Here is a 23,208-nt window from a genome sequence, read left to right as displayed (position 1 = left end):
AAAAAGACAAAAGGCCTGGAGACCTTAGTGGTAGAGCTCTTGCCTAGCATGCAAGAGGCCCTCCAAGAACAAAAATAAAAAATAAAATGAAAACTGAAAGTAGTGGTATATGCCTGTAATCGCAGCATTTGAAAGGCTAGGGCAAGAGGATCCTGAGTTTGAAGCCAGTCTAGACTACACAGTGATCTCCAAGTCAGCCTGAGCTACACAGTGAGACCATGACTCAAAAAAAAAATAAATGAACAAACTAATTAATTAATTAAATAAATTTAAAAAGAAAAAAATAGATAAAATGGAATAAATTGGTCTAAACTAAAGCCTTGGCCTTGTTAGCACCTCTCTGAATGTACCTAATATAGCTGCCAGCAGGAAGGACATTCCTATTTCTTAAACACTGACTGAATCCATCACATTCAAAGTGGAAAGGAGGCCAGAGTCTAAGAGGATCACACCACAGTTTAAAGATATCAAAGTACCCAGTCATTCTTTCATCTCTCGCCAGATTATCTGCTCATATTCAAATGATTTAATATTAGTTTTGAAAATGCATGCAGTAGAACACTTAAACTCAGCCTGCCCTTTCTTTAATATATTCACTTTGCTATCATTTCAGGATGTTTACTAAATTCTAGCTTGTGAAAACTTCCTCTTCAGTGAAATGATAGCCAAAGAGGCCCCATGTAATGAAATACCCATAGAGGCCGCTGACTTTGGGGTTTTGTGAGAAGACTGTCATCTAAATGCAGCATACCATCTAAAGAATAAAATGTTTCAGAATGAAATTTATTCAGAGGATTTCTCCAAGGGTAACACATTCCAAATGAGCTTTCCTGCCATTTGCCCTGATGCAACTAATTGTGATCTGTCTAATGGACAAAGGCTTCTCACATGCTGCTGTCTGTAACTGGGACTTTCTGGATCACACTCTAAACTTCCTAGAAAGCTTACATTTTGTTAGATATCCTACAGTTTTCAAGTCCAATTAACACAAATTCAACAGGCAGTTGCTTTTCCTCTTTTCTACTTCAGAGTTCTATTTGTATATATATATATATATATATATATATATATATATATACAGGATTCTCCCTTGTCTTTTCTCTGTATGGAATGTTATCCTTGAAATCTGGACATCCTGATGCAGATGCAGTTCAACAGGAAATGTGAGACCCAAAGATTCAGATTCTTCCTTTGTGCTTCTTCAGAAACTATAAGAACTTAGGTAAGAATGTCTACTAATGCCTGAAAGTCTTTTCTTGGCTCAGCTGTTCCTAGTCCCTGTGCCCCTGAGTAAGCCAGGACCATTATTAATGCCCATCTCAAAGTAGCACGTATATCATTATTCCACACCACAGGACAGCCACAGACATCTGAAAATAATGCACTATCTGTGACTCTCTGTACATCTATCTTGGGCAAACCTGTCACCACAATACAGAGGAAATGTTAAAGAATTTTGTTACTCATGCCTTTAGAGTGCAGGAAGTAACTAAAGAATGAATTCTTTTTCCTAGATGTCTTAGTTTGAATTTCAGAGTTAAGATATTTGAGAAGTTTTTCCACCTTTTCTTGTTGTTCTTGTTGAATGTTTAGATCTACTAGAATACCAATAGCTTCCTCTGATTGATCTTTTGCATCTTTCCCTTTTGCATCTTGTCCATTTAATCACTCTTACACAAGCTGCCTAATTCATTGTTCCTCATTTTACTCCTTTCCTTACAAAAAAAAGACAAAACAAAACAAAATAAAGCTTCTAATGACAAATCTTCATACCTAGAGTAAATTTAAAACTCTTACCTCAGCTTTGAGGCTCTCTACAATTTACTACAACTACTTTCCTAAAAGCATTCCTCCTGGCCTTTTGTATAGACTCTTCACTTGACACATATTGTCTTTCAAACAACATTTTGGGTTTTCCATCTCAATGCCTTTGCTGATGTCAATCCCTAGGCTACAATGTCACCTTAATCTCTACTTGAAAAAAATCCCACCAACCTTTAAAGTCCTGCTTCAGTTCAATATCTCCACTTTTGTGAGCATTTCATGATCACCCCAGACAGGGATTCTCTTTATAATCTGAATCCTGGAGTAGATCCCCCATGTCTACATGACCTGTCTTTCCACTGTGGGCCCCAGGGGTTCCCAGTTCTTTTCCAGGGCATGAAGTATAGAACACTAAGAGCATAGACCCTTGAACAAGATCAGATGGATTCAAATCTTGCCTCATCTATTTCCAAGCTCATGGCCTGAGCACGTTACTTATTAATCTCTCTGAGCCTTCTATTTCTCACCTGTGACATAGGGGTTAAAAGGTTACCCACTTTATAGATGAGGATTAAATGAGTTAATATTATTTTTAAAACTACTTAGATACACACAAACACACAGTCCTGTATATATATAGACACTCTAAAAATTTAAGTCAAACAATTTCTACAGAAATTCATCTAACACACTGGCGAATTTGGGAAAACATCCTTGAGAGGATGAAGTTTGGTTAATCATTTATTTGGCTAACAATAAATAAAATGTTAAAGTAGATTTCAAAGAGAGCACAACCTGTGATGGTATCTGAGATAAAGAATGAAAAATATTATAAGGTAAATACTTCAGGCCACGCTGAAGAATCCAGTGACAAATGAACCTAGAACAAAGGTTGCATGACACAGTAAAGAAGATACAAAAACATTATCTTCTTGGTTTACAGGTTATTGCATTTATGGATCTGGGTCTCATAAGAAAGCCAATGTGTCAGAACCAGGGGTTGTATATTGTATTCCTGAACCTCAGTAGTGAGTTTCACTTGAGTATAAGATGGTTCTCCAGAGTTCCTAATAATGTGGTGATATTTTTTCCTGAATGTTTTTCTGGTTGACATAAGGGTATAAAAATAAATCATATTATCATGCTTTTAGTCCATTGCCTTTACCAAGATAGTTAAAATTATATGAGGTTAGGACTGTATAACTACTGAACATACATTTTCCAACCCATGAAAATAGAACTATACAACTATATGGTAGACAATGCAATGTCTTTAGCAGACATTATGTTACAATACCTGCATGAGCACTGATTACTACATTTTTCAGTTAGACACTATATACATGAAGAAATAAATTTTGAAACCATAATTTGGTGTGGAGTCCTGAGAGACTTTTTTTCCCTGCTTGCCTTCTTATCTCATTTACTCACTTTGATGGTGATCATATTGAAGTACATTTCCCAGAATGCACCGTGCTCTTCCTGGCCTCTCTACTCCGCACATGTATAACCTCTTTTTCTCTCTAATCATGATAAACTCTTGTATGTTCTTTCAAGTTTCAGTTCATATGCCAATTCCCCCCCTTTTAGAGTTTTCTGAGCATGATTAAACATACCAGTTTTTTCCACAGTGTCATGATTATACCTCTATTTTCTTAATACCTCAGTTACTTGTTATGACTTAACTGTGAGGCCTTGGAGGACTGAGATCTTGGTCAATTTATCTCTCAAGCCAGGACATAAAGTACAAAGTAGGGATGTAAAAACCACTATTTCAATGGCTACTTGGATCAACTTCTGAAATGGTTTTTTCTCAATGGAATATTGTTTCCTGCCAAGTAAAATTCATACAGAATCAATAATATTACCTTTACATAAATTAAATTTGTTTATATTAATTTAATTGTTATGTTTACATGATACGATCACAGGTATCATTTTTATTTTTGAGGATGTTTTCTTCTTTAATTCTAAATTTTTCCCCAAATTACTTGAGATTTTAGGGACAAAGTAGCATATGTTAGGCTTATGACCTTATGTTTGATAGTAAGGTAAATTTTCTAAACTTCCAAACAGGTTTTTAATCAACAATTCCTTATACTACATGTTCATCTGCTAATCAAAAAGTATTCCTATGTCCATCACAATCCACTGTGTTGAATAAACTTCTTGTTCCCAGTTTCATCAATGTAGCCATTCATCCATTCACTGATTCATTTATTCATATAGCCAATAACTCCTATTTGAGAGCTTATAGTTTACCAGGCACTGAGCTTAGAGCTGAAGAGCCAAAGATAAAAAGAGAGAGGACTTGCCCTCACAGAGCACTCAGTCCACAGCAGACAGGCAAGGACCACAACCACAGTCACAATAAAAGACAGCACGAGTTAAGTGCTATCAGAGAAATGTGCAAAGTTCAGTGGATGAAGTCAAGGCAGAAAAGCAGGGATTCTCTGAAAGTTTGCAAAGAAAGATTTAAAAATACTTCAAATGCCTACCTCTAAGGATCTGGAGACAACTTCCTATTACCTCAGATCATCTTCTTATGAACTTCAGCCAAAGGACAGGAACAATGTCCTAACCTCTCCACGGTACTTCTCAGTTGTTCTCAACTGTCATCTGGAAGCACTATATTTGAAAACCAGAGAGCCCTTTCGTCTCTAGCCAGCCTGTGGGGTGATGAAAACATGGGAGCTGAGCCTATCAGTGCTGGTATCAAGCAGCTGAAAAAGTTGTAGCCATGAGTCATGGCTCTTTTCATGTCTTTCCAAATCTGTGGGAGGAGAGGCCTTTGGCTGGCAGCACTATCAATCTAGCACCTATGAAGATCACTTGGGGAAAGAAAGAAGCTAGAGCTACTAGGAGAGCTATACCACCCTCCCACCTTCCTCAAGTGTGCATATCCCCATTGCCACCACCAGGCCATGCCTCAAAATAGTGTGAGAGCCAAAACCCACATTTTCAAAAAAAGGGACAAATAAATTAAGCTCCTGCCTCCCACTTCCCTTATGCGCAGCTAAGGAAAATCAAATGAAATAAACAAGCAAATTAGCAGCTGGTACATGAGTTTTAGATCACGAATATGTTTTGAAGGCTCTGCCAACCTGTTCTTCCTGAATCAATTTTGTTCTTGTCGGGGAAAATAATAATTAGTAATCATACTACTCATATTAGTATCTAATACCTATTGAAAGCTTACAGTGTATCAGGCACCATGTTTACTGTTTACAGGCATAACCTATTTAATTGTTATAAAACTTAGGAGGTGTCTCTATAATTCAGACTTTACAGATGAGGAATTTGAGGCTCAAGCTAAATAACTTGCTGAAGTTCACACATGTACTAGGTTACAGAACAGAACTTATTCCTATGAGTATCTTAAACCTGTTACTCTTAAATAATATAGTTTCCTAATAGTAAAGGAAAATATTAGTATCAAATCATTAGAAATATTCTTTCCTATCATTAGCTATTAAGCAAGCTATAAATTCCTATGATGTTTTTGCAATTTAAGAACATAATCCTCTTGATATAGGTCATTTCTTCCTTGCTCTGTTTTTGTAGGGAACAACAAAAATATTTTGAACTTCTAAGTTCATTGTCACAGAGGAGAAAACAATTGTTCCTATCTTGTTTAGGCAATGGTTTAGCCAAAGTATTACCTGTATTCACATGCACTCATAAGCACCCTTCTTTTTAGCTAAGAAATTAGTTTTAAATTACTTAACACAATTAAGAAAGACTTTTCCATATTTATAAGGGACAGAAACTTTCACTGTCTGAACTGTGCAGTATAAATGAAGAAAAACATAGATATGTGTATAAGTAAGAAGCAAGAAATTGGGCATTTTAAATTTAACAATTATTACTTTTTTGAGAAACAACATAGAATTTGTAAATAGTACAAGATAGAGTAACCTCAGAATATTAAGTTAAAACACCTGGAGAGAAGGTAATTTAAGTAGCTTCAACCATTTTTTAATTTGAATTGAAAATCTACCATCCTTCTAAGGAGATCACAGGGGTTTTAGATGGGCTAATAAATAAACCAAGGTGAAGTCTCCATCTATTATTTTGAATGGGGAAGAAGAAAGTAAAACATAGTTTTACCAGTTTTGATCTTAGGTATTTAGGGGAGTTGGAGAAGAAAGCTCCTCCCCTCAAATAAAAGCCCCTTAGTATTTGACTGCCAAGACACTAGGAGTAAGCACTATTCTGAAACCTGAGGAACAGCCCACCCATGCCACAGGAAAATTCCATGTTAGCAGTCATTTATTTCTGATAGTAAACTTTTAAAGTAACTGAGGTATACTTACAAGTATATATATGTATTTTTTTCTTCTGGAAATTTAAAAATGTTTGTCAATATTTGTATTCAAATGATATCAAGGATGTATTTGATATCACACTCTTTTTCTTTATATTTATAAATAAGTTGGAAGAAGCCCCCCCATTTTAAAATAGGAGAAAAACCATATCATATAACGCTATCTGGACTGTGAAAATTTGACATTTTCATTGACTTACATCTTAAAGTTGGATTTATCTACCAACTATTTCTAACTTCTATTACAAATTCATGCACATTTATAGCAAAATGTGGTTTCTTTATAGGCTATTCTTGCTAAGTCAAACTAGTTCAGTGAAATAGTGTGGCTGAATACATTCTACATAAAGCAGCCAGAAGGGGCAGTAGAGGGGTCCTACATGCCTTCCTTTACCAACCCTGCTCAACCTGGTTGGTTTCTTCTAACCAACCTCAGCAAAAAGATAGCCCAGTGACTATCTTTAGATACAGTAGTAACTTTCCCTTGAATGGGTCATCACGAAAGTAGCTTACGCCCTTGGCAATTCTTAAGTGTATTCAACAGTTTTAGCATGGTCCCTAAAACTAATTAAGTCAGGTGTTCACAGGTATATAGAAGGTTCTTACTCATTTAGAAGTAGAATAAGCCTTCATTGATTTCTTGTCAGTGTACATATCTTCAACTTTAGACCAAAAGTCATGTCTATTTCCAGTCCAGAATGGTGGTTTTGTCTACTCTGAAGTCCATTTTCTAAATATAAGAAGTCAAACCTAATCACCTCCCCCTACTCTTCTGGAAGCCTTCTTTAATTCCAGCCTCATCTGTCTTTAATACAGATACTTTTTTTTTTGTCGGCCTTATCCTCCTTTATAAAATCTTTTTGCTTTCTTTTTTCTATCTTTTAACTCTTGAATTCCTCCTCTAGGTTCCTGGGGGCACAAAAATGTGTCTTCTGTTAAAGTTCCAGGTACATCATCTCCTATGACATCAACATACCATAAACATACCTGACAAACCTCTCAAGTACATGCAATGTTGGGGTGTTTATCCTAGGGCACTGGAATTTTTAAAAAGTTGAAAATTCAAGGCTGGTGTTTCCATAAAATATTAGGTAGGGGAGATATCATTAAAGCAAGAAATTTCAGGAAATGAGATATCTTCTACCAACTGATATGTAATACGGAATTTTTATGCAAATGGAATCAGCATTATTTTAGATAAGGAAGTAAACAAAACGAGAGGAAATTCATATCTGACCTGATTCTCTTGAGATCAGAGGTGAGCCCAGAAAAATTAGAAGAGGATGACAGCAACCTTCAAGTGGGTTGTCTGTGCTCGTTGCTCAGCCTCTGTGTGTCACATTGGGCAAGTTACTTGAACTCTCTGAGCCTCAATTTTGTGATTTGTTCAAAATTATCATAATGGTGCTTACCTCATACAGTTTTTGAAGATTAAAGACAAAATGCACTGAGTACCTCCTGCTGAGTCAAGGGGATTTTACTTTATGTGAAATTCTGAAATCTTTATATCAGAAGACTTGCATTTTGGGAGTTTTTAGATAAAGAAACTTTGCCTTCTTTAATTTGATTTCCATTTCTAGCTCAGCTGTTCACTATCCTGTCTTTATGTATACAGAGCTACCATCCATCAATCACCACGCTATGTTGATGGTCTCCCTTACACAGCACAAATATTTCTTCTTTGTTATTGCTTTTCTTTTAGAACCATATCTTCCCACTACCTTCATCTCTCCTATAGACACAGCCCCACTTCTACCTGCTTCATGAAGCTTTCGTTCCTTGTTGTTTTAGTTTCCTTGCCTTCCTCAAATATCTACTTTGTAATATGTCATTTGCTAATATTCCGTCTTGAGTCTTGCTCCAAGTACTTTGAGATTATCACTGAAGGGAGTCAGCATGGATTTAAAAAGATATGTATGTACTACTGCATTCTTCTGCTCCTCTTTCCTTCTGCTGGAAAAAGACTTAGTTGGGAGCATTATTATTTCTGTTGGGTACAGTCACATCCACTGTGTGTTAATGACTCTGTAAAAACAGCTGTGATACATCTAGACATTACCATGTTATCTATAGATTAATTGTACCCTCCAGTTCCCAAACATGGGCAACAATACTAAGGTAAAGTGAAAACAGTGTCTAATCCTTTTTGTTTCTTGTATTAAAGGATAAAAATTTTTTGTACAATATCTTATAGATGTATGATATTTCATAAATAATTTTACCTCACATGGTAATTTCAGTTTTAAGTCCCAGTATTTCTCTCTAAAATTCTGGCATGTGCCAGTAATGATAGCAGAAAGGGACAAATTAAATCAACTTATCGCATCACTCCTCTCCTCAGATGATTAAGGCTTAATCATTAGATCAGGTTTATCCATAGATTTTCTTTCTTTACATTGTTATTTTCCCAGGAGTCCCCTCAGCTCTTCAAAACTTTGAACTCTAGCAACTACCTCCAAAGAATCAAACATGGCTCTCCCAAAGCTTAGACATAATCTTAGAACACATTATATTAATATTGTTTATCAAGTTCCTTTTAATGATTTATGCAATCATTTTATAATTTAGTCTTCTTTATGGTTTTATCTTATCCTTCCCTTTAGATAGTAAATTCTTTCAGGACAACCAAGGTAATATAACAGTACAATGTTACAACATAGTGGATATTTATAAATATTTTATGAGTAATTTTTGAGAGAATGTTAAATGGAGTGGTAAGAGAATTTCAGTTATTTGAAGATCTAGGTAAAGCATCAACAATTGGCATATGAAGATGATATAAAAGTAGTGTGTAGAAATTTTTTATTTATTAATTGAGCTAACAATTTTTGGTAAACTAATAAATATACCAAACTTTATTATTAGGCACTGGACTATAGTGTAAATAATATGGATTGGGACTCACAAGAATTTCCTAGCCTAACAATATGTTCAAGTGTACAATTTATTTCATTGACCGGTCCTACTCTGTGATAGTCAGTCCTTGAACTGGCCTAAATTAGAATATTAAAACCTAGTGATGATTTTCTCATGTAACAACTCCTATCATTTCTTTCTTTTTTTTATTACCGATACTAACAGAAACTATATAATATTTATTACAGTTATATGTGGTTGTCATTTTCAAAAATTTCACTCAAATATTAAAACATCTGACTTAAGCCATAAACTCTGAAAAGGAGCTGCTTTACTTTCTTTTTAAAAGCAAGTAAGGTGAAAGCAGACGCATGTGCAGAATGGATGAAATTTGCAAACATCTAAGGCAGACTATAAATGTCACTCTCTGCCAGCAGGAAGGTAACTTTATTTTTAAAAATTAATAAAGTGTGTAATTTGGGAATACTGGCAAGGAAGTGACTTCTACTGCTTTAATGTAATATTCACATTTGAATTTTCAGTGTAATTGATTGCTGAAGTAATAGAGGATGCATATCCTCTCCTTTAACTATTAATTGCCCCTTTTGACTACTAAAACATTTCCATTTTAACAAATGTTATATACATATTCCTTACTTTGTCAGTTTATTAATTTGTTTATTAATTTATAGTAAGATGGTATTAGGTACTAGGTATTTTCTCATTCATTCAATTATTGACATCATCTGTTTTCCAGGCACCTTTTTAGAAATGAGTGATGCTCATGTTTTTTCAGTAAGAAGAAAAAGCACCTGACCTTAGGATTTCTATGGTCTGATGGGGAAAGGGAATAAATTTGTGGATAGCATGAATACAGGGAGAAATGACATCACACTCTGCTACTAACTGAATTACACTGAATAGCCCATAAGGCTAATCCGGCATGTATTTATATTCGCTTTGATAGAATCTGACATTATGTGATTCTATTCTATGATCAATTTGTTTTTATCTATGCTTTCTTGGTATATTCAAAGTCTGTATTCTGGGCTTCTGCATGTCAAAATGCTTGCTTGAACCTGTAAGTGTTTCCAAATAGGAAACAAGATTCCATGGGTAAAGGCAAGCTGAATTTGCCATTGATCTTTATAACACAACAGTTGGGGAAACGGCAATGTCCATTCTTGAGTTCTATGAAATCACACTCCTGATTAAATCTCACAAACATACCAGACATAGACTCACCTGGTGGAATTTGATTCGAATTGGCAACTAGAAAGATACTTAACACAATTACCTTCTGATTAATTAAAGAGCACAGTTTGAAAGAGTTCTTTCTAAGATACAAATCTTTCAGTACTAAGTGCATCATATTGACTATAATGAGTTATAGACCATGTCTCACAAGTGAGATAACTATAATTCATAGGTGAATAATGTGCAGAATTTAGGACAAATGAAATCAAACTGTAATTTACCATCTCTTTCAGGGCAGTGTTTTTGGAAGCCCTCCAAATTTATTTCAGAGGGTCTGGCTTGATTAAGAATTCTATTTGATGAAAGATCAGATGCAGGAAACACTACTCTTACTGCTAATGAAGCATGTTTTCATTTTGCCACACCCTCATACCAGGAAACAAACATTATTTTTTAAATAAAATGTATTAGAAGTTAGCTTACACATTCTACGATGATAACTGTGCTCCCTTGGCTTACATCATATCAGATTTGATCACCTAATTTACATTAACTATACCCTGGAGATGTTCAAGAATAGGATAGGATATTATTAGGTATGAGTTTTTGATGTACACATGGTCCCTGACCTATAATGGTTAAACTTAAAGTTTTTCAATTTTACCACAGTATAAAAGCAATATGCATTCAGTAGAAATCAGACTTAAAATTTTGGAATTTGGATCTTTCTAAAGGCTGGGGATATGCAGTACAATAATCTCTTAAGATGATGGACAGCAATAAAAAGCTACAGCTCCCTGTCATCCAGGCAATCATAAGAGTAAACAACCCAAACTCTACAGTGCATTGTGGTGCTGAACTGTGTTGATCAGTAGGTTAGGTGTATTAAATAACTTGCAGTGTTTTCAACCAACAGTGAGTTCATTGGGCTGCAACCCTATCAAAAGTTGAAGAGCATTTGTACCAGAAGTTGAGCTTCTTGGCTAGGAAATTCTTAGATTAAGTGTCTTTCTGTGTTTGCATTTGTGACTAACCAGCTATAAAATACGATGTTTTCGCTTACAGTTCTTTTACACCCATGAAAGCATGACTGTGTGTGTGTGTGTATTGCATTAAACCTAGAGTCTTGAACATGCTAAGCATGTACTCTACCACTGACATATATCCCCCAACTCCCAGTAAATACAATTTCCAATATTTATAATCTAATTCCCAGAAACTGACAGAATGTACTTAATTGCATCTTGATGATTGCATATGGATGAATTTTTGTGGCACTTGTACTCTATTTATTATACCTTGTTATTTACATTGCCAAAGCAGAAAAACTGGCAGAGAAGCAGAATGTTGAAGTATAAGGTCCTAGGAATGCTTAAATCATAGAATGACAGTGACAAACTTGTTCACAGATATAGCTAACATAGTTAGTTTTCTTTAGGGCTTTTTAGATTAGAGGTCTAGACAGAAATTACATATATATGCATATATATACATTATATAGGTGTATGCATGCATATATATGATGTTTAATCAAAGTAAGGTAAACTAGAGGAAATTTACTGGTCTTTACATTCTAGCTAAGTTCCAAAACTATAGGATCGTGAAAAGACATTTTTACTCTTAAAACTTTTCTCTCAGAATTAGTTTTCAACCTACTTTGAATTGCTCATATAAATACTATCATTTTTGTGAAATCACATTTTTGAGTCACATTGAATACCATCTGCAATATTTTTCAGGCTGGAGACAGAATTTTTGTTTTCATTCCCAATAATTTACATCATATTTTCCAACCCACAACATTTTTTACTAGACTTTCTAGAACCCACTGTTCTTTTCTCACATCCCATAATGGCATTTCAGTTAAGTTAGAAAAAAGTGGAGAGTAAGGTTTAATTTCCAATGATCATAATTGACAAAGAATTATATGAGTTAGTCTTTATATAATTGAGAAGAACAGGCATATGTTCATTTATATGTGCCAGATCTGTGAGATAAAAAAAATGTTCTGGGAAAAAAAAGATGAATTAAGAACTGGTCCTTGCTTTAAAGGGCTCACTTTCTGGTGAGAGGAGCTGATGTTGTAGAATTATATTCAATGGCAAGTAAGAACTAGATATACACAGCAGGAGAGGACAAACATTGTGCAAAAGCATTGAGGCAACAGAGAAGGCACACGCATAGAACATGTGTCTCAAGAGATGAAAAGAGGTTTGGTCATGAAAAGCAGCCTACAATATATTAAGACATAAATGTTTTAGTCTTAAAGGGATGGGAATGCCATACTGAAATTTGCATTTGGCATAAGTTTTGCAGAGGTGGAAGATAAATCTAAAGTCAGGGGGATATACTGAAGAACTACTATACAGGAAAACATTTATTTTAAAAGAGACTAATACAGGAATCTAGATGAGAAAATATTTGGCATAAGTTATAAGTATGACATTGGAGTTGGAGGGACACAAACACATTGAAAAAAGTACTTAAAAGGCAGAAAGAAAAAAACGAAACAAAACAAAACCAATCCCCCAGAAAGAATATAGTGATTGTGAGATATGGTAGGAGACAGAGAGAAAGAGACAGCAGGTTCCCAAGTGAAGGAAGTTTGGATGATGGAGGGGCATATTCATAAGAGTTGGTGATATTTCACTTTTCTCTCAGTTAATTCTGATGTATTTATGAAGCATCATTTTAAATATTACAATGAAATTCAGCACATTTTCAATTTCCAAGAAATGGTATATTATATGAATGCTATTATGTTGGATGCTTCAGCCCTATTTGGATGGTTCAAGTGACATTGGCTAAGCTATACAAGTAACTATACAAGGAAGTTATCTGAGGGCTTCTTTAATTCTGTTATTAAGTCTCTGTGAGGGCAGAATAGTCACCCTTCATGAATTACTATAGAGTCTGTTTCATAAGAGCTATGCATTCTTGTTTTTGTCATACCTAGTAAGGTCAAGTAAGCTGAAATGGACAGTATGGCTAGGGTGGTTTTGCAGAAGATCCACATGCCTCGTGTCATGTGCATACACTCCTTATTGACAAATGAATGCAACCTTGAAATCCACAGTTTCCCACTCAACTCTTGCTACCTTTCCAAATATGGTTCTTATAACTCTTGTTTGGATGTTTCTTTATTCCTTACTGGTTCCCTTCCCTTCACTTAGATTATCATCTCAAATACATCATATTTTTCTCAATGCTTTGTCCCTATCAATCTATTTATTGAATGAATAATGAAAATGAATAATTTACAAAAGCTAAATTTACCAAGTTTAGGTTTCCTTAAGCACATTGTTCTATATTGTTCCCTTCTAACACACATTTTAGTGGCTCTGCATTGAACAGATTCAGACTTCAGGTTCAGAATCTTCACCCTGAAGGTTTTCTACCATCTTTCTCCTTGTTATGTTCTCAAATATTTCCTTCTATATGCCCATAAAATCAAATAAGTCCATTCTCCAGAATAAGTCTTTTTTTTTTCTTGGACCTCTGCACTGATCTTACTCTGACCAAAATGTCCTACTATGTCTCCAACTCTTTTGATTTCTTACCCTTTCTTTGAGGCCCAATTGTGGGTACACTTTATGAAGATTCCATGAGGCTTCAGTCCATTAACACCCCTTTCTCTGAATCAGTATAGTTCTTATATCTAACCTGATGAGACAGTGCTGACCCTTTTTTTGTATAATGTTGCACATCTGCTCTGTTTGTAATTGATATCACAAAGCCCTGAGGGTAGGGTTAGTATTTAAGATTAAAAATTGTCTTTAATCTATATAGAAGTGAAAGCAGACAGAATAAAGCTGTTTACTGTGGCTCAATGTACATGCAAAGAAGACTCTTAGTAAAACCTCCTGATGATGGTGCTTGTGATATAGCCTGGCACTAGCTGGCTTTGGTTTAATAAGTAAGCTGAATTTGCATACTCAATCATAAAGTTCATTTGGAAACACAAAAGACCTCAAATAGCCAAATCAATACTGAGAAAAAAGAGCAACACTGAAGGTATCACAATACCTGGCTTCAAATTATACTACAGAGCTATAGCAATAAATGAATATGGTACTAGCACAAAAGCAAACATGAAGACCAGTGAAACAGAATAAAAGACCCAGACATAAATCAATGTAGCTATGGTCATTTGATTTTTGACAAAGGAGCCCAATTCATATGATGGAGAAAAGACAACATCTTCAACAAATGGTGCTGGGGAAACCTGGCTATCTACATGTAGAAGACTGAAACTAGATATATGTCTTTCACCCTGTACTAATATAAATTCAAATTGGATCAGAGACCTTCCTATAAGGCATGAAACTTTGAAACTATAGCAGGAAAGGATAGGGAAAACACCGGAACATATAGACATAGGCAATAACTTCTTCAATAGAAATCCAATAGCTCAGCAATTAAGAGAAAAGGACTGACAAATGGGACTACGTGAAACTCAAAAGTTTCTTCACAACAAAAGAAATGATCATCAAACTGAAGAGGTGGCACACAGCATGGGAGAAAATCTTTGCCTGCTACATCTGACAAGGGATTAATACTCAGAATTATAAGGACGACAAAAAACTAAACTCCCAAAGAATCAATGACCTAATGAAGAAATGGCCAAATGAATTGAACAGAATTTCTTCAAAGGGAGAAGTAGGAATGGCCAAAAAACACATGAAGGAATGATCAACATTCCTAACCATCGTGGAACTACAAATGAAAGTCAAATTAAAATTCCATCTTACTTCTGTTAGAATGGCAATCACCACAAACAAACAGCAACAAATGTTGGTAAGGCCTGGAAAAGGAACCCTCATACACTGCTGGTGAGAGTGTAAATTAGTACAACCACTATGAAAAGCAGTATGAAGTCTCCTTTAAAAAAAAAACTAGAAACAGAACTGTGGTATGATCCAGCAATACCACTCCAAGGGATATTTCAAAGTAATTAAGTCAGGATATAATAAAGACAATTTAATATCCATGTTTATTTAGCATTATTTAGAACAGCTAAGCTATAGAAACAGGCAGCTCAGATGTCCTACAAAAGGGATTAAAAAAATGTGATATATAAAATATACATGCATATATATATGCAAAGTGGAATATTATTAGTCCATAAACAAGAATGAAATTTTGTTGTTTGAAGATAAATGGATGGAACTAGAGAACATTTTAAGTGAAGTAAGCCAGGTTCAGAAAGACAAAGGCTGCATTTTTTTCTCCTATGTGGAAGATAGACTGAAATACAAATGCAAGCATTATCATATATGCATACACACACACACACACACACACACACACACACACACACACACACATATATACAGAATATATGCTGTCCCATTTTCTAGGAGGGCAAGAAGAGAATGATAGTGAATAATACTGACATACATGGCATCTGTGTAGGAACAAGACACAGTGAAATGTACTGAAAAATGTTGAACAATATGAGTAGGGGATAAAGGGTAAGGAAGACTAACAGAGGAGGGTAGACGATTTAAAACACGATATATTTATAGGTAAAATACCAAGACAATGCCCTACTGAACAATGAGCAATCACTTGAACAATAAAGGACATGAATGTAAAACAGATCGTGTTGAGGGGAGAGTGTTAGTGGGAGGGGGAGGGTAAATAAAGAGGGTAAAGGAGGGGGAATATGGTTAATGTATTTTCTATACATGTATGAATATGGAACACTGAAACCTGTCAAAGTCAATTTAAGAAGGGGAGAGTTAAGAGGGAGAATAATGGCAGGGATGAACCAAATCATTGTGGATATAAGGTTACGTACCTCTAACTTTTGAGTATTTTCATAAATGGTCAAGTTAAAAAATCATTTCAACAGTACTTTATTTTTCATCTGTATAGGATTTTTTTTCAAATGATAATACTTCATTTATTCTTTTTACCATTACATAGAGCACCAAATAGATTGTTTTCCAGAGTATATTCTATGGAACACTAGCTTGGGGGTGTATATTCCATGTATGAAGGGATTTGTAGCTAAATTTTCCTGGTGTGTTAAGTTGTGATGAAGACTGCTTCTGAGCAGGGACTCAAAAATAAAGTGTTTGGGTTCACTTGGCATGTGGGCTTATTCCCTCCCTGAACGGTCAGAGGATTGTTGGTAGTCAGAGGGGAGTGAATGGTTTGAGACATCTTTTCCCACAGATTACAACTCTGATGTTAAGGATGATAGCCTTGGCTAGATGTATGCTCATTCTCATTTCTCCCTATCTCTCTTACTCGCTCCTGTCTTTTATCTTGTCACCTTTTCCTCCTTCCACTCTTCCTCCTCCTCACCTTTCTGAACCCTAGTGTTTCTTTTCTTTGCTTTCCCTTCTCTCACCTGTGCGCATGACTAACATTTTATACTTGTTTCTTTGTGTTTCATTCTAAACAGATCATCACCTACAGTAGCAGATAACTTCTTTAGATATGAATATTATCAAGGAACTTATAACTTTCTTTTCATTAATGCAAATTCTAAACACTGCTATTTATTCTTCCTGATCCTGGTCAAAGAGATATAATTTTAAGGCAATTCATACAGATAGAATTTTTTTTCCTTATAGAACTATCTTTTAGAGAGTAACCTCACTTTCACACTCTTAAGAGTAGAATTGTATATGCAGGCAACATTTTTAATAATATATATTCATTGTACAAAATATATTACATAATAGAGCAAACCACAAACATATATAATGACATTGGGGGTGGATTGTTAGTTTCAAAAGATGAAAAACAGGATAATATTATGGAAAATGCATGGGCTTTATAAAGAAGAGATCTTGGGAGAAAAACTCTGATGCATACTAGTGATGTGAGCCTGGGTAACTCACTCACATTTCTGTCTCAGCTTCTTCATCCTAAATATGGGAATAACTATGTCTACATCGCACAGTAGACACAGCCTTGCAGAAAAGACCTATATTGAACCTAATATTCAATATGGGATAATACTCAGTATTCTTTTGTTGCTATTGTCATCCTAGATTCAATAGAAAGAGACATAATATATTCAGCTATCAGTTATTCTCCTCTGCACATTTGTACAGAAGAGACTTTACAAAGATTGTCTCTGGCAGAGTCTCAATTCCGTGTTAAACCTTAACGAATAAATCCTTTTTAATGAAATACACCATTTACTCATCCAGGGATTTCCTATCAGTCAGTTCAAAACCTCCTGCATATATTTTATCAACCTATTAGCCCCTGGAATGATTCTGCTTAGTTTTCCATTCAAGTCCACTTTTTATTAGCTCCTGCTACATTCCTAACCACATGCATCTCTAAGTACCCTTACTTTCCACCATCAGCTTCCTGTGCTTTTTACAAGGGAAGCTTGTTGAAGAAAGACAAGCTGCTTTCCAGTCCTGGTTTGAACAGAGACACACTGTTCAGTCTTAGAAAGCCCTTTGCCAAAGCCTGAAATGCTTTTATTAAACCTTGGTTGATCCACTTTTCACCTGCAACTACCATTTTATATGCTACATTCCTGTCTCTGATGATCTAGATTTTGCTTTCACTAATAAGAGTGGAGCCACGTATAACCAATAGTTCATAAAGCACTGGCTAGTAACTTTGGTAATTGTCTTTGATTTATTCCCATTCAGATGGCATGTTGTGAGATTTTTTTAAAGTACTGCTTGACCATGTTAAATATATTAATTCTAACTTTTCATGTCAAGTATAATAACAATCTTCTTATATATGTAGTAAAAAAAAGGTTAAAGGCATAATTACAGATACTGTTTTATTAATGTCAGGGACTCTCAAAGACAGTCTCTGTGAGTATGCTTTAGACTAGTATTTCCAAATTAGAGAATTATGCTAATAGATCAGAATGTTTTCTTTGCTACTGTAAGATATATGTTAATATTTAATTTAGTGAATTTCAATGATTTTTATTGATTCTAAAGACTATAATTTGCTAAGAGAGACCATTCTAGAATTTTTAGTTGTAAAGAAAATGATACCACATTGTGAAAGCAACCAACAATATGACTATAATATGAACAATAATAGATTGCTAAGTAGAGCATTATCTCAGATACAATGGTAACCATAATTTACAGGACTTTTTATCAATCTAAGAAGGAAGTTGTTGATATAAGCAGATAAAGACTTTTAAAAAGAGCTTGAAGAAGAAAAAGGCTTACAAAAGTAAATAATAGTAATAACTATCAAAGCAACTAACACTTATTAAATGCTTACAAAATGTTAGGGATTTTGCTAAACACTCTCCTTGATTATCTCATTTATTTCTGGGATAAAAGGTAAAATATTCTGACATCTGGCTTAAACAAGTGAACTTGTAGGTAGACTTACTCCATATGTAGATTTTGCATAATAATAATGATAAAACTTAGTCATAATATATCACTCTATTGAGTGTTTTATATGTATGGTCTAGTTTCATCCTCACAATTGCATCATGGGGCCACACTTATTTTCTCCATATTATTGATTGGAAATCAAACCTCCAAAAAGATAGCTTGCCCTAGGTTCCATAACTTGTAAGAATCAGAACTCGGATTCAAACCCATGTTTGTCTTAAAGCCAATATGTACAAAAACGATCACTTGGAGATCAATCACAATTTGCTATACCTCCTCAAAAAGAAAAGTGTATCTTTCTGGAATAACAGCATTCTAGCAAATTCTATCCAGAGAGCTACCCTCTCCACAGCATGGAAAGAGCCAGAAATGGCAAACTTTATTTCCTTCTCCTAAGTATATGAAGTCTATGAAAAGTAAAAATCCAAAGTTATGATAGCTTGTGGAAGAGAACCTTACTTTATTTATAAAGGCAAGAAGACACTTAATAAATATTTTTCTTCTTTCTTCTTGTTTTTTTTATTATTTCAGATTAAGTCCTCCATATACCCATTCCTTGAGTACTCTTATATGTCACTTTCTGATTTCAAAATTTGTTGCTGTGTCGGCAGTATTGGTAACCATGAGAGGATAAGTCATCCTTAATCTAACAATGCACAGAATGAACCCAATACCAACAGGTTCTATTAACAAGAGAGATATGCTTCTTAGTGCTAATAATAGAGCTGTAATTTTGGTTTTGAGCATAGATTATGAATGTTCCTTTATTCAGTAAGTCATTGGACACACTTAATGGATACATATGGAGCTCTGAAACAAGGTCTTAAAGAACAAAGACTCTGGTCTATATAAAGTATGTTTTAGGGCATACTATTAATATTTCCCTAAGTCTGCATATTTAGAGGGAACGTATTGGATTTTTCCTAGACTATAAGAGAACTTCTCTGAAAAACAGATGACTTAATCATGGAAAATATACTGACTCTGGAATACTACAAGGGAGCCTTACTACACCAGTAATTTCCAACAAAATAACTGGAGTGAAAGTGATGCCTTCAGAGTTTCCTCTGCTAGAGGTATTAATGTGCCCTGGCTCATTAGAGGATTGTGTCAAAGAACGCATTTTTTTATGTTTTACATCTTCTTTTGGCTACCTTCCCCAGTTTTTCCATAGCCTTAAAGTGTTCCCTTATTATTTTGACCAAGCATGCATTGTGATGGAAAAGATGTGATAATTTCAGCAGAACTACTTAATTAGGTTTAAGTATTCAGTACATGCCAACTAGGGTAGGTTTGCTTTCTGGCCATTAAAATGTGCCTGCGATGCATACTGTATTGCCGAGGAATGAAACATAGTGATTGATGTGATGATAAAACAATGAAGGGAAGGATAGAGACTGAGAGATAATAGTCTCGACAGAGAAATTAAGTAGTGTAGCAGCTGCCCCCATGTTAATTGAAGCATAAATTTCAAGAAGAGGATCTGAGGTTTAATTTCAAGCACATACTGAGAGTACTGAGAGAGGGAGGGAGGAAGGGAGAGAGACAGTTAGTTTAGTGTGTGTGTGTGTGTGTGTGTGTGTGTGCACACATGGGTGTAATGAGGTTTTTAAATGCGTTTAAAAATAGAAAAAGTTGCAAATGCATAGTATAATCTTTATCACTGAAGGCATCCATTTAGTCAGCATTTAACACAGAGTTATAATCACTGATCAGCAGGAACTGTTCTAGGCATTGATGATGTAGTAGACTAGAAACTACACATTTTTTACTGAGTGAACCAAAGGCCCTTAGTTGATCTTTTCTCTCTGCATGCACCTTTCTTGCCTCCACTTCACCCCTTCCAGGATCATTGTTTTTAAAATATAGATTAAGTTTCATTAGTTCTATTATTTCATATATCACCATATCTGTACAAACAAAACACTCCAGCCCATCACTTCCTATACATCCAGCTCTTCTTGCATCTCTCCCTGTGTCCCAGGGAGAAGCTTTTCATTCTTCAAACATGTTTATTTTTAAGCCAGGAGACTTTGTCAGACTCAAATGCCTTCATATCTATTTCTCATCAATTAAAATTCTCTTCTTTTTTAGCTATGCAGGTGAAGTGCCTCTTATATCTCAAAAACAGTCCATCTTAGTTTCTAGAGAATTTTGCTTGAAACATCTGGTAAAGTTTTTAGTTAATTGTTAGTTAAGGAGCTATTCATGTGTCTGGCATTTTTGTTTGTTTTTGTAAGGGAAAACTACTTGAGGACAGGGCAGGGGGTGTGTTGCTAACTTGTTTCTGGCCACATGCTGTTGTACATGTGGTAGGTACTCAAAAACAACACATGGAAGGCAAATAAATATGTAACCAGAAAGTATTTAAGATTCATATATGGGTTTTTTAATGATAAGATCAGCAGCTTCACTAAATTCTCAAGATTTTACTTCAGAAGATCTCAGAATATGAAGCATTGTGCAGGTGAGAATATTCATTGATCTCTGCAGGAAGCAAGAGACAGCTATATCCCATACACAGGTGCTACATGAATGTTTTTCATAAACTGCCTTGGAGACTGCATATCCCATTACATGGGGCAGAGTATTATCAGAAGTGCTTTGGAAAATCTTGCTTTTTATATCCTGTCTTTACAGTTTAATATTGCTTCTCTCTGTGAGCATACAGTAATATAATCCTGAGCTAGGCAAACCTATGCTTAAAATGTTTTCAGAAAGAAAAAAAAATGCTTCTAAGCTTAGGAAGAGTGCAAATTTTTATGGCTTTGTTATAAACCTCCGAGAAACAGAATTGGGAATCCTTAATACTCTTTTTACTTTACACTGATATATCACCATTGAAAAGGCTACTTGCATTCATTGAACAGAGCAAAAAAGATTTTAAAACTCATATACGTGGTAACACCATAATCTATAAATTTTCTGTTCATTTAAAAATAGTTAATCTTTAACTAAAAACATACAACTAATTGTCAGATCTTTATGTCCCATTGTATACTTCTAAATCACATATTTTCATAGAGTTGAATGTACTATCTCCATATTTTATAATTAACAAGATATTCACTTCAAAAGACTTTGAGAAGTTGTGTCCTCTTATCATATCTGAACCAAACTTACCCATTGTATACTTTCCCCAAATTGATGACTTGCACAGTACAGAAAGAGAAAGTATTTTAAAGAATAAAAATAAATTTCTCCCAAATAGAGACAAGTCCTTCCTTGGTGACAAGATGATTACTAATTGCATTGTCACGTAATCATCATTATGTACCTTTAAAATAGACTCAGTTTCATCCCTCCCCTTTTAATCTTCTTGTTTGGAATACTGAGGTTTTGACATGCAGCCCAATTTTGTTGAAAATAGTGAAACATAATCAGGATGAACTTTATTTTGGATTCATCACTTAAAACTTATAAACATAAAACTATGGTAGTCTATCACAAAGTTTTCTTGCTATAATTATGTGTTAGATACAATGCTTTGGAGCATGGAATTGGATTGAACTTTCTTCCAACGATGAATCCTGAATTGTGATTTTCCTTTTATTTACAGGTTACTAAAAATTCTTTTAACTGTGGGTAACACACTTTGTCACTAAAAAGAAGAGAAGTTTATTGAGCAGCATAGTTTACCAAATGAGGATTTCTACCATGAGCTTGGTGATCTATATTATTTCCAAAAAATTTTAAATTTATGACTGGAACTTTTACGATATCATCTTATAGACAAATTAGTCATTGAGGAAGGAATGTTTTGTAACTTTAGATAATTACTGGGCTTCAAACACTTTAGAAATCCTTAAATTATGTTAGACTAGAATGCAGTGACTGACTATTGATTTCACTTTTAGAAAGTAAAAAAATGCTATATTTGTAAAAAAAAAAAACAATTTTAACAGTTCAAACATTAGTCTTATAGAACAATCTGACCTGTTTTCTAAATCAATAAATTTTACTTCTGTTTTTTGCCATTTCTATACTTTAACCTAAAGAAAACCTTACTTTGTTTTAAATTAAAAAAACCTATAAAAATTTTGGTGGGCTTAAAGTCAGAAGATAAGAATATAATTTGTGGTTATTCCAAGTAATTGTTGACTGTTTAAATTATGTTGTATGGAGGAAGAGAGTTAAAGAAAAAATAAGATCTGATAAAATTGTGGATAAAATTGAGAACAACTTCCCGAATGAAATAGAAAAATTAGGTGAAAGAAGACTTGAATAAGAGTTTCATATTTTAAATTCATGGCATCACACTAATAAGAGTATGACATCGCCACCATTTAAAATAATATGCGAATATAATTTAGAATGATACTTCAAAGAAATGAAAGACAGAAAATGGTATAATTTTCTGAGTTGGAGTAGCTTTAAGCATAATTCTAAAATCATATGCAATGAATTGACACTCATATATTTATATTGTGTAAAATGTAAACATTTAAAAGCAACACTTTCCCTCAAAAATACAACTGTCTATGACATCAGAGTTCAGAGTAGTTAAAAAGGAAATCTTTATAACTTGCAATTTTGGACTATTGCACTAAACTAGTACCTATACTATTCTCATACTTGCTTTATGTATATCTTAAAATAGCCCCTCTCTTCTCTTGAGAGAAAAAGGATTCTATTATTATTATATACATTCTCCTGAAAACAAGGGTGCCTCATTCTTCAACAACTTAATCAGTGGAACTAGAAAACAAA

The 23,208-nt window shown here is 34.5% G+C and overlaps 1 protein-coding gene across 42 annotated transcripts in view; it reads right to left on the bottom strand.

Annotated features, from left to right (window-relative positions):
* Positions 1 to 23,208, bottom strand: part of Lingo2 (leucine rich repeat and Ig domain containing 2) — a 1,208,229-nt gene that overhangs the window by 328,239 nt on the left and 856,782 nt on the right. For 3 of the 42 annotated variants that reach the window (XR_012440409.1, XR_012440411.1, XM_074051640.1), the window contains exon 11: positions 4,263 to 4,433. The exons of 37 other annotated variants lie outside the window; for them this stretch is intronic. The gene's annotated coding sequence lies outside the window, so the exon portion shown is untranslated. Of the gene's footprint in view, positions 1 to 4,262; positions 4,434 to 23,077; positions 23,197 to 23,208 lie in introns of those variants that run through there. 2 more of the 42 variants (XM_074051643.1, XR_012440410.1) reach the window with 2 other exon arrangements.

Source organism: Castor canadensis, chromosome 13 (genome assembly GCF_047511655.1).
Source record: "Castor canadensis chromosome 13, mCasCan1.hap1v2, whole genome shotgun sequence".
NCBI lineage: Eukaryota > Metazoa > Chordata > Mammalia > Rodentia > Castoridae > Castor > Castor canadensis.
The sequence above is the reverse complement of the archived record's forward strand: the minus strand, read 5'-3'. Positions and strand labels throughout refer to the sequence as shown.